The sequence below is a fragment of the Ambystoma mexicanum genome, chromosome 1p (genome assembly GCF_040938575.1).
Source record: "Ambystoma mexicanum isolate Mex_15411 chromosome 1p, UKY_AmexF1_1, whole genome shotgun sequence".
Classification (NCBI taxonomy): domain Eukaryota; kingdom Metazoa; phylum Chordata; class Amphibia; order Caudata; family Ambystomatidae; genus Ambystoma; species Ambystoma mexicanum.
In genome coordinates, this window is record NC_090921.1 from 1,286,181,124 (window position 1) to 1,286,193,867 (window position 12,744).

At 45.1% G+C, this 12,744-nt stretch overlaps 1 protein-coding gene across 4 annotated transcripts in view; it reads left to right on the forward strand.

The window, feature by feature from the left end:
- LOC138452925 (carnitine O-palmitoyltransferase 1, liver isoform-like) overlaps positions 1-12,744 on the forward strand; it is a 1,293,714-nt gene that overhangs the window by 1,276,575 nt on the left and 4,395 nt on the right. The gene's annotated exons all lie outside the window — the stretch shown is intronic.

Consider the following 12,744-nt stretch of genomic DNA (forward strand, 5'->3'; position numbering starts at 1 on the left):
TGGATACACTCCAAGTATATTACAGTTCTAAGCCAGAGCCACAGCAGGAAAACAGCTTGCCAATACAAATCGCACCGCCCTTTACACCGCAGCCGGGCTTCAAGCCGCGAGGGCTGGGTACGCTGTTTTTAACTTCCTGGTTGCTCCCGGGGGCGTGGCTTCACTCTCCAAGAACCTTAAAGAGAGAGGCAGCACCTTCTTTGAATGAAAGGAATGAAAATGAAATAACGCTCCTGTTTAAGGCTCACAGTTCACAGTGCGTGTTTTGGATACACTCCAAGTATATTACAGTTCTAAGCCAGAGCCACAGCAGGAAAACAGCTTGCCAATACAAATTGCACCGCCCTTTACACCGCAGCCGGGCTTCAAGCCGCGAGGGCTGGGTACGCTGTTTTTAACTTCCTGGTTGCTCCCGGGGGCGTGGCTTCACTCTCCAAGAACCTTAAAGAGAGAGGCAGCACCTTCTTTGAATGAAAGGAATGAAAATGAAATAACGCTCCTGTTTAAGGCTCACAGTTCACAGTGCGTGTTTTGGATACACTCCAAGTATATTACAGTTCTAAGCCAGAGCCACAGCAGGAAAACAGCTTGCCAATACAAATCGCACCGCCCTTTACACCGCAGCCGGGCTTCAAGCCGCGAGGGCTGGGTACGCTGTTTTTAACTTCCTGGTTGCTCCCGGGGGCGTGGCTTCACTCTCCAAGAACCTTAAAGAGAGAGGCAGCACCTTCTTTGAATGAAAGGAATGAAAATGAAATAACGCTCCTGTTTAAGGCTCACAGTTCACAGTGCGTGTTTTGGATACACTCCAAGTATATTACAGTTCTAAGCCAGAGCCACAGCAGGAAAACAGCTTGCCAATACAAATCGCACCGCCCTTTACACCGCAGCCGGGCTTCAAGCCGCGAGGGCTGGGTACGCTGTTTTTAACTTCCTGGTTGCTCCCGGGGGCGTGGCTTCACTCTCCAAGAACCTTAAAGAGAGAGGCAGCACCTTCTTTGAATGAAAGGAATGAAAATGAAATAACGCTCCTGTTTAAGGCTCACAGTTCACAGTGCGTGTTTTGGATACACTCCAAGTATATTACAGTTCTAAGCCAGAGCCACAGCAGGAAAACAGCTTGCCAATACAAATCGCACCGCCCTTTACACCGCAGCCGGGCTTCAAGCCGCGAGGGCTGGGTACGCTGTTTTTAACTTCCTGGTTGCTCCCGGGGGCGTGGCTTCACTCTCCAAGAACCTTAAAGAGAGAGGCAGCACCTTCTTTGAATGAAAGGAATGAAAATGAAATAACGCTCCTGTTTAAGGCTCACAGTTCACAGTGCGTGTTTTGGATACACTCCAAGTATATTACAGTTCTAAGCCAGAGCCACAGCAGGAAAACAGCTTGCCAATACAAATCGCACCGCCCTTTACACCGCAGCCGGGCTTCAAGCCGCGAGGGCTGGGTACGCTGTTTTTAACTTCCTGGTTGCTCCCGGGGGCGTGGCTTCACTCTCCAAGAACCTTAAAGAGAGAGGCAGCACCTTCTTTGAATGAAAGAAATGAAAATGAAATAACGCTCCTGTTTAAGGCTCACAGTTCACAGTGCGTGTTTTGGATACACTCCAAGTATATTACAGTTCTAAGCCAGAGCCACAGCAGGAAAACAGCTTGCCAATACAAATCGCACCGCCCTTTACACCGCAGCCGGGCTTCAAGCCGCGAGGGCTGGGTACGCTGTTTTTAACGTCCTGGTTGCTCCCGGGGGCGTGGCTTCACTCTCCAAGAACCTTAAAGAGAGAGGCAGCACCTTCTTTGAATGAAAGGAATGAAAATGAAATAACGCTCCTGTTTAAGGCTCACAGTTCACAGTGCGTGTTTTGGATACACTCCAAGTATATTACAGTTCTAAGCCAGAGCCACAGCAGGAAAACAGCTTGCCAATACAAATCGCACCGCCCTTTACACCGCAGCCGGGCTTCAAGCCGCGAGGGCTGGGTACGCTGTTTTTAACTTCCTGGTTGCTCCCGGGGGCGTGGCTTCACTCTCCAAGAACCTTAAAGAGAGAGGCAGCACCTTCTTTGAATGAAAGGAATGAAAATGAAATAACGCTCCTGTTTAAGGCTCACAGTTCACAGTGCGTGTTTTGGATACACTCCAAGTATATTACAGTTCTAAGCCAGAGCCACAGCAGGAAAACAGCTTGCCAATACAAATCGCACCGCCCTTTACACCGCAGCCGGGCTTCAAGCCGCGAGGGCTGGGTACGCTGTTTTTAACTTCCTGGTTGCTCCCGGGGGCGTGGCTTCACTCTCCAAGAACCTTAAAGAGAGAGGCAGCACCTTCTTTGAATGAAAGGAATGAAAATGAAATAACGCTCCTGTTTAAGGCTCACAGTTCACAGTGCGTGTTTTGGATACACTCCAAGTATATTACAGTTCTAAGCCAGAGCCACAGCAGGAAAACAGCTTGCCAATACAAATCGCACCGCCCTTTACACCGCAGCCGGGCTTCAAGCCGCGAGGGCTGGGTACGCTGTTTTTAACTTCCTGGTTGCTCCCGGGGGCGTGGCTTCACTCTCCAAGAACCTTAAAGAGAGAGGCAGCACCTTCTTTGAATGAAAGGAATGAAAATGAAATAACGCTCCTGTTTAAGGCTCACAGTTCACAGTGCGTGTTTTGGATACACTCCAAGTATATTACAGTTCTAAGCCAGAGCCACAGCAGGAAAACAGCTTGCCAATACAAATCGCACCGCCCTTTACACCGCAGCCGGGCTTCAAGCCGCGAGGGCTGGGTACGCTGTTTTTAACTTCCTGGTTGCTCCCGGGGGCGTGGCTTCACTCTCCAAGAACCTTAAAGAGAGAGGCAGCACCTTCTTTGAATGAAAGGAATGAAAATGAAATAACGCTCCTGTTTAAGGCTCACAGTTCACAGTGCGTGTTTTGGATACACTCCAAGTATATTACAGTTCTAAGCCAGAGCCACAGCAGGAAAACAGCTTGCCAATACAAATCGCACCGCCCTTTACACCGCAGCCGGGCTTCAAGCCGCGAGGGCTGGGTACGCTGTTTTTAACTTCCTGGTTGCTCCCGGGGGCGTGGCTTCACTCTCCAAGAACCTTAAAGAGAGAGGCAGCACCTTCTTTGAATGAAAGGAATGAAAATGAAATAACGCTCCTGTTTAAGGCTCACAGTTCACAGTGCGTGTTTTGGATACACTCCAAGTATATTACAGTTCTAAGCCAGAGCCACAGCAGGAAAACAGCTTGCCAATACAAATCGCACCGCCCTTTACACCGCAGCCGGGCTTCGAGCCGCGAGGGCTGGGTACGCTGTTTTTAACTTCCTGGTTGCTCCCGGGGGCGTGGCTTCACTCTCCAAGAACCTTAAAGAGAGAGGCAGCACCTTCTTTGAATGAAAGGAATGAAAATGAAATAACGCTCCTGTTTAAGGCTCACAGTTCACAGTGCGTGTTTTGGATACACTCCAAGTATATTACAGTTCTAAGCCAGAGCCACAGCAGGAAAACAGCTTGCCAATACAAATCGCACCGCCCTTTACACCGCAGCCGGGATTCACGCCGCTAGGGCTGGGTACGCTTCTTTCATTATATCTGGACACCTGCAGGGAAAACAGTAAACCTAAAACCCTATAGAATTCCAGAGTCTAGGAGGAACAATATTGAGGAAGAACTAGAGGAGATGCTCAAGGCTGACATTATCGGACCATATGAAAGTCCCTGGTCTTCCACCATTGTTAATCCTGGCACTTCTGTGATGAATTTAGGAAGCTAAGCTCCATGTCCATCTTCGACAACTATCCCATGCCCAGAGATGCATGTCGGGTAATGTCAAATACATCTCCACACTTGACTTAACAAAAGGTTATTGACAGGGACCCCTAAACACAGGGGATAGAGAGAAAACAGCCTTTCTACACCACAATGCTCATTTAAGTTTAAGGTATTTCCCTTTGGCGTACGTGAAGCTCACGCCACGTTTCAACGGCTCATGGATAAAATCTTGAGACCTTATGCCCCTTTCTGTGGATTCTACTTGGACGATATCGAAGTACATAGTAACACATGGACAAGAGCACTTAGCATATCTGTATACCATTGCCCATGCCCTCCGGAAAGCAGATTTAAAGGTTAACCCCAAACAATGGCATTTAGCCCAACCAGCCGTCACATATCTGGGATACTTTGTCGGGAGTGGCCTTACCAAAACCTGGGCTGATAGTGAAGGTGGTGCAACTAACATCAACACCTAAATCGAAACGAGACGTTCTAGCCTTCATGGCATTAACCATATAACCAGATATTACCGGAGGTTCATCCCTAATTATTCCAACCTGGCGGCTAATCTCACTGACAAACTGAAGAATTCTCAACCTCAGAAATTGCCTTTGGGGGGAGGGGGAGACCATCAAAGCTTTGAAGGCTTGAAGCACATCCTCTGTCAAGAACCACTATTCCATATGCCAGACCTCAATAACGAGTTAATCCTACAGACCGACGCTTCCAAAGTCGGCTTGGGAGCAGTGCTATCTCAAGAACACGACCGCATTGAACATCAGTTAGCTCTTTCCTCAAACAATCATATGCCGCTGTAGAGCTCGAGGCCCGGCTGTCAAGTGGGCCATTGTACATCTATGGTATTACCCAACAGGAAGGCAGTTCAGGTTAATAGCAGACCATTCACCATTAACCTGGATGAGCCTTAGAAACTACTCTAATCCTAGAGTTATGAGATGGTCCTAGACCTGCAACTCTTTTGCTTTATGGTGGAGCACAGGAAAGGAAAAGAACAATGAAATGTGGACTTAAGCCGATTTCCACTCAAGACTGAAGGGGAAGCCACGCACTTAAAGGTAAGAGTATTTGACGAATAAAGAGTATTCACCCCTTCTCCCCAGTGGTGAGCCACCCACTTTGATGCTAGGGAGATGAGCCAGCTCCCCAAGACCCTCCCTAGGGCTCTGGTTAAGAGGGACCCCACTCCGAGTGACTCACACAAGGAACTCCCTTAGCAATCAACACTATCTGCCTATATAGAATTGCCTTCAGTCACAAGTAATGTGCCTTACCTTTGTTTGGCTTCAGGTAATGCTGAATCAAATACGGCACCTGAAGGAAAACAGAAAGCACCTTTGAACGTGAACTTGTTTGAAACAGGGACGCATTGATCGAGACGAGAGAGCCATACATAGGGAAAGCCCTCTGATGTAGCGATGTCTTGGTGGGGCAGAGCTGTGTGGAGCCACGGAGCCCGCGGCAGCCAACAAAGGAAGGAATGCCAGAGGAAGACGCTGGCGACCCGGCGCAACAGACATTGGGGAAACCGCTGTCAGGGCGGAATACTGGAGACCGTCCCACGTGGTGGCGTAACCACGGAAAAGCCATGTTGACCTGGAGCCTGATCAACGACGTCAAAACCGGAGAGGACGGGAGGAGTGAAAACTCCTGCCAGCAGCCATACGCCCAGCACACCGACATCACGAGACGCTGAGAGTGAGTCCGCAGTGGAGTTGAGAAAGCGAGTCAAAGAACGTGACCTGTGTTGACGCCAATCCCTGAATACCTGCCCACCAGAATTGAAGTTACCTAGTTGGAACACAGAAAGGGGCTTCAACCGGTACCACGTAGATTATTCAAAAGGAACTGCACTGCAAAGAGGACTGTAGATCATTGAGAAAGTACAAATATGAATAGGGAAAGAGAGAGAAAGTTACCAAATATAATTCTGGAGGAACATTGGAAACCTTTACTAGTAGACTTTGAAAACCGCTCTGTGTTAAGTTCAAGTATCATTCTCAAAAATCGAGGACTGATAAAGGGGAACCCAGTAGAGAGGGCCTAGGACTGGTGGTGTCATGCCATCGTTAAGGGTATACCCAACGCCAAAAGAGCGTCAAGAATAAATAGTCTGAAGGACTAACCTACAGAGGAAGGAATGTAAAAGGCTACATCCAGAAAGAAGGGCATGGATGGGTCTCGCCCGCTCTGGCATAGCAGACCTATGAATACACAGCACGAAATACAGAAGCTGATGAAAGGCACTAGGAATTAGGATCAATAGTTTCTACTAACCTGTTTCCAGTTAGTGGCAAAATCAGACTTGTAAGTGGAAAAACCCTTAAGTCATACGGCTAAAGGGAAAACATATAGACAAGACCTACGGCTAAGGGGAAGGTACCAGAAGATGTAGATTTTGGCAATCTTTAGTTATTTTTTTTATTTTTCTATTGATTTGGCTGACATATCAACTTTTCAATTTTATATACAATCGCAATTAATCACAATTAATAAAATTAGAAAATAAACATTTGTCTTTTTACCACCAATTAAAAAGTTTAACATGGCATAAAACATAAAGACATATGAAAATGTATTACATACATAATTACACAATTTAAGAATCCAGCTTAAGTGCATTAGAAAAATTCACAGTGGCTAAATATATTGACAAATTACCCGCACATAAGATGTAATTCCAGTGATTATCTGTTTTTAGAGCACCCAAGAAATCACAGTGTTCTTTGAAAAAAGTCTGATGGATATCTGTCAACTTAGGGCAAGCAGTAATTAAATGCTGAAGTGACTCAGAAATATCTCGGTTGAGGCAAAAGCGATAAAATGCCATTTCTTTGGGTATAAGTTTACATCTGGCTTGAAGTTCAAGGGTATGCCATAGATTGAAGAGTAACCTTAATATCGCATTTCTCATGGCAGGGGACGGGGATTTTAACAAATAAGATTCCATACTTTTCACATGTTTCGGATAGAAAAGATATTCGCAATGGATTTTATATTCCAAACATTTGTCCCGAGTGGCAATCCAATCCCAGCTGTATAATGTTTGTTTAGCTTTATCTGGATTGGAGATTAGTGTCTCTATTGAGATCTCAGCTTTGCTTAAGGTCAAATACATTTCTATTAACCATTTTTGGACAAATACATGCTTCGTTGTAAATATGTAAGTTGACAAGGTTTGAAGAATATTAACAGAATTTGTCTATCAAACATTTACGAAACAATGCACATAATCTCCACAAATAGATGGCTTGGAGCGAAACTAAGCCAAGTTCATGCCGGAGCCATACACCTGGGATACACTGTGGCAGAAGTAGAATACTATGCCAAATTCTGGCCTCTAATTGGTTTAAGGCAGATTGGGGCTATATTGGTTGAGATTCAAGGCCATATAGCAAGCATGGGATGGCCTTCTGAAGCCAGTACACTAAAGCTGGCTTCACTGTAAATTTACCATAGCGAGATTGAATGATTTTCGTTTGAGAAATAGCAGTGACCAATTTGTGCTCCATGCTGTCTACTTGCCCTGTCGCATTCACATTACCCTCAAAGATTGTGCCCAGGTAAGTGTAGCTTTGAACTATTGATAATTTGGTTTCCTTAACTGACCAAAAAAGTTTATTCTGAGGTGTTTTAGATGCAGAGTAAATGACAATTTGAGATTTATTAGTGTTAATTACAAGTTGATTTGCATCAATGTATCTGGCGAATGTATTTAGCAATTTTTGCAGGCCTACCCGAGTTTTTGCAATTAAGAGTAAGTCATCCGCATACATGAGTGCTTTAATAGCAGTACCATGTATGCAAGGAGAGTCAGATACTACGTCTGCAAAAGATTTGCTTACATCGTGTATGAAGTAATTGAATATCGCTGAGGCCAATAGGCATCCCTGCTTTAAGCCTCTTGCTGTGACGATCGGACTGGATAAGAGGCCATCCAGATTCAATCTAATACGTACCTTAGGTCTGGGAATGCAGAGCATGAATGATTTCGACTAAAGTTGGTGGGCAACTATCTCTTGCAAATTTTGACATGAGGATGACTCGTGATATGGAGTCAAATGCCGCATGTAGATCTATGAACGCGAAATAGATGGATTGCTTGGTTGCGTGACAGTGGGCTTTTATTGCATTTAGACGTAGGAGGTTGCTGTGTGCCCATTCCTACTACAAAACCCGATTGTTGTGGGTTTCTGAGTTGGGCGGTCTTAGTCCAACTGTTAATTTCCCGTAATATCAGTTTAGCAAATAGTTTGTCAGGCGCATCTGAAAGCACAATGGGCCGGTAATTCTGTGGTAATGTTCGATCGGCCTTTTTATAAATCGGTACGATAATTGATGTTTTCCACCATTGAGGAATAATTTTCGTATGTAGTATCTGCTGAAAGATCTTATTCAAGATTGCGGACAACAAAACTGGATTAGATTTAAACAGTTGCTTGTGAAGGCCATCTGGTCCAGCCGCTTGAGATGCACTGGCTTGTGTAATGAAAAGTTCAAGAATTTCCGGGGAATACTCTACTAACCATTGTGGAGCCAAACTAAATAATGGTGTAAACTTATCGAACTCCTGATCGGTGCATAAGGAGGTGAAATGGGCTAACCATTGGTGTTCAGAGACTGAATTAATTTGCGCTACAAGATGTGAAGGTTTGCTACTCTCAGTAGCGCCGAAGTCGCAGCCTAGTTCTTTGCGGAAAGGACTTGCAGCATTTTTTCGCTGTCTCTTTGATATTGCCGCGCTTTGTGGGCTTGTGTACACTGTTTATATTTGGACCGTAGTGCATTTAAAATTTGTTTTGGGAAATTATTTGCAGACTTAATGGCTAACTTTCGTTGACAACGATATTCATTTTTCTTGGCCTTCACTTCTGGGTCAAAACAATGATGATGTTTAAACTTGGTATGATTTGGAGCAAAGATAGGACGGTGTAAAGAAAGAAGCAAAGTTGTATAAGGAGCTGGCTGACAACATGCTACATTGTGATCAATTAATACATTGAACTTTTCCAAGGTCTGTGTGCACCACCGAATACGAGCTTTAGCATTAATAGTCACCTGCTGAGACATCCATGTTTGATTTTTTGGCGTGATATTCCAATTAAATTAAGTAGCCAAGAGATTATGATCACTATAAGGTTGTGGTATGATGTTAAACAAGGTGATATTGTTAAAGAGGTGGTGGTCAACAAAAGTATAGTCTATGATGCTAGTAGATGTTGCTCGCTGCCAGGTGGCTCGAGCAGGTATGTCCCCTTCAATTGCACCATTAAGCATCAAAAGATTTCTATCCGTCATGAAGGATAGACATTTAATGACATCCTTGGACTGGGGGCTATGAGAGGCTGACACACAATCTAAGTTGAAGTCTCCCACAATTATTATATCCGTGATCTCTGAGGACTGTGTTATAAGCTCAAAGAGTCTACTTAGCCCTGAGTAAAATGCAACATCAGTGATGTCAGCTGGATTACGGTAAATGTTTATTAGGGCAATGACATGTGAAGAGTAGACAATTCTGACTAAAAGTAAGGAGGAGCTAACAAAATCCCAGGCAGAAATGCCAAGACCACGATTCTTGTTGACAGCAACTAATAAGCCTGTTGCCGGGCGACCTTTCTCCTGTCGAATTGCTGGAAGGAGAACGATATCAAAATTGTCCCAGTCAGGGGTTTCACATAGCCAGGTTCCTTGAATTGTCATTATATCATAATTTATCAAGAAATTAGAAAGGGAGGTCTGCAAATGTGAAAACCCCCGGGTATTCCAGCTTGCCAGCGTAAGTCGAGTGGCGGACTGAGGGGCTAATAGTTACTGTATGTGACGGGGGAGTAAAGACGGCTCAAGCTCAGATCGCACGCTAGAATATATATTTGCAGTAGGTGCTTGATGGAGAGATCTGAGAGAGATCCTTTTTGGGTCTTGTGCAACTAAAAAGCCCATAGTAAACAATTTTATCTTTGCCTGCCAGATGGCATTAAGCGCCACTCCTGAAGGTATCCAGAGTCTGATAACCGAGGCAGTTTTATCTGAGATGAATTCGATTTGCGCAATGTCATGAGAGGTGATATCTTCTAATTCAAGCACGTCCCCAAAGATGTTGAGCACGCTCTGCCTGTTGAGAGTATATGAATGAAAGGAACTCTCTCGGCACTTCATAATCAAAGAATGACACCCAGAATTCAGAGCTTCAGTGTAACGTGAGGGTCTGTGATTGTCATCCGAGAACGTGACATGCGGCATTGGTTTCCACTCCCCTCGTGGACTCCCCAATTTATTAGTGAGTTGGGATTGATGTGTGATCACCAGTGTGATTTACTGGCAAGATATTAGGGCGGCTCTTTTAAAGTTGACTGCGTTTCTAAGATGCTCATGTGTTGAGCCCTTGGTTGGTTCTGTGGGATTTGTGACAATGGGATGTGAGAGTCGCTGTGTTAAGTAGCTCTCAAACGGTCTCTTTTGTTGGTCAATTAAAAGAGGTGCTGGATGTTCTACAATAGGTTGTTGGTTTGGAGTTTCAACAAGAGTATCTTGCACCATTGACAGCGGGACACTGGTTTGCATTGCTGTGGGTAAACTGACTTTGTGTATGTCATTAAGTCATTTAGTGGAGGATATGATGAAGGTAAATGTGTTAATTCATTGTGACTAACAACGCTTTGAGGTATAGTTCCACACTGTACAGTTCCAAGATATTCATTGAGTGACACTGCTTTGAGGTATAATTGCGAACGGTGATTGCAAACGGTTCAGCAGGCGGTTTTTGTGGACCACCAAGTTTATTCCCTGTGCCTAACGCTTGGAAAAAGGAAGTCAGTGTGTTTTTGTCTTGTCTAACTGATGGCAGATTTTTCAATTTCTTCATGGGCAACGCAAGCCCCCTTTTTATTTTTTGTTTAGGACAATAGGGCTGCCTCTTGGGTGAGGCGGTCCCGTCAACCGGGAAGGCGGCACCATTCAGGGATTGTGTACATCTAGAGGGGGGAGGGGGCGAAATACTCGCCCAAGATTGATTGGCTGAATGTTTTGTAGTCATGTTTGCAGCAACGCTGATTGGGCGAATAACTGCTGGAAAAATAGGGAGCACTGACTCTGGTGGTATCATGCAATTTGGGGCAGCAGTGTGCTCGTAAGTAATGATTTCTGCGTCATTGTTAACTGTAATGGTTGGCGGGGGCTCATCAGATTGTTTGGTGAAGCAGTGGTGGCCCTCCAAAGAGTTTAGCCATAAAGACCGTTGATCTAATTGAGAGGATTGTTTTGAAATTTTAATCTCTAATGATTCAAACAATTTGAAGAGAGTTAACATAGTAGTATTAACATCAGACAAAGCAATTTCAATCATTGGATTTTGGGTGGGCAGACCTTCCATTGGCACCAGTTGAGTAGGGCATCTCGGGGTGGGATGAAAATAAGAAATTGAGGGAGAGTGATTGATTGTAGAATTTGCATGTGCGCCTTTACGTGTAGAGTTTGTGCTGTAGATGGAGATAGGGGATTTTCATTGACTGGCGTAAATACAAATATCTGTGTGGTTGGACTTATTGAGCGATCATGATAATGAGCGAATAGAACTGACACTCGGTACAAACGCTGGCCGTTTTTCTTGAAGTTGCAATAGCGTTGCATCTGAGAGAGGATTGGCCTCTTGGGGGCCTGTAACTGCCAGAGATGGCAAGATGTAATGTATATTAGAGGAAGAAATCTGTGGCGGTATATTTATTTTGTGGAAGGCAGCCGGAGACGGCCTGCATACGGTACTCGAACATGATACTCTATGGGGCATTGTAGAAGCAGGAGAGGGAGCAATAACAATAGATTTGTGACTAGTGCGTAGATTCACATTTGTATGTGTGCAAGTTGCGCGACGATCTTTATGCAACTCACTCGGCATATTAGTTGTTAATGAGTATGGCCGATATGGGATGGACATGTTGGTGCAACTAAACTCACAAAAGCACCACTCACTGGGCAGTGAAGAGATATTTGGCAACAGCACTAGGCTATGAAATAATACGGAAAGCTCACGTTGTATTCTGCCGAAAGTATTTTTCAGGCCCAGCCGACGCAGCTGCGCGGCGAAGCGGAAAGCGGTACTTCAACGAGTACGCACGTGCTGTGCGCACGCAGGCTGCAAATATAGGCAGTGGACCGATCCTGTCACTGTGGGGGCGGTATAAGCACATAGGCCAATCCATCTGCAAAAAACAAGACAAGGGTGAGTGGCGTCTGTAGCAAGTAGAAGGCGGCTGTAGCAGCAATCTAGTGGCAACAGTTACCTTAATGTTCTAATATTCAAGTCCCAGCAGTTTCCAGGCAATTTCCAGGGTATTTCACCTTAGCCACGGATAGCAAGAGAACCAAGCAGGAATCAAGCAGAGCCACACGGAAAAGTGGTACTTCAACGAGTACTTCCGCAAATGTGTGCGCACTGTGCGCGTGCAGGCTGCAAATATAGGCAGTGGCCCAATCCCGTCACTGTGGGGGCGGGATAAGCACGTAGGCCAATCCAACTTAATGTTCTAATAATATTCAAGTCCCAGCAGTTTCCAGGCAATTTCCAGGGTATTTCACCTTGGCCACGAACAGCAGGAGAACCAAGCAGGACTCCAGCAGAGCCACGCGGAAAAGCGGTACTTCAACGAGTACTACCAAGACCTTTAGTTATTAGTTTTAGTGATAGGGTCAGATAGAAATAGGTTTTGGACTGGGGAAATTTGTCTTTGGACTTTTGACGACAGACGAGCACCCTTAGTTAGGTTAGGTAGGGAACATTCCTATAGTAATAGAGCAAGTTAGGCCTTTTTCATTCTATTTAAACAAGTACAAAATGTCCAACGTTTGTCCGACGCCGCCTTCTGCTCCCCCCCCCCCACGTTTTATGACGCTGCTGGGAAGCAACAGCTCCACATGTACTCTTAATTGTGGAGTAATTACGTGAATACTTA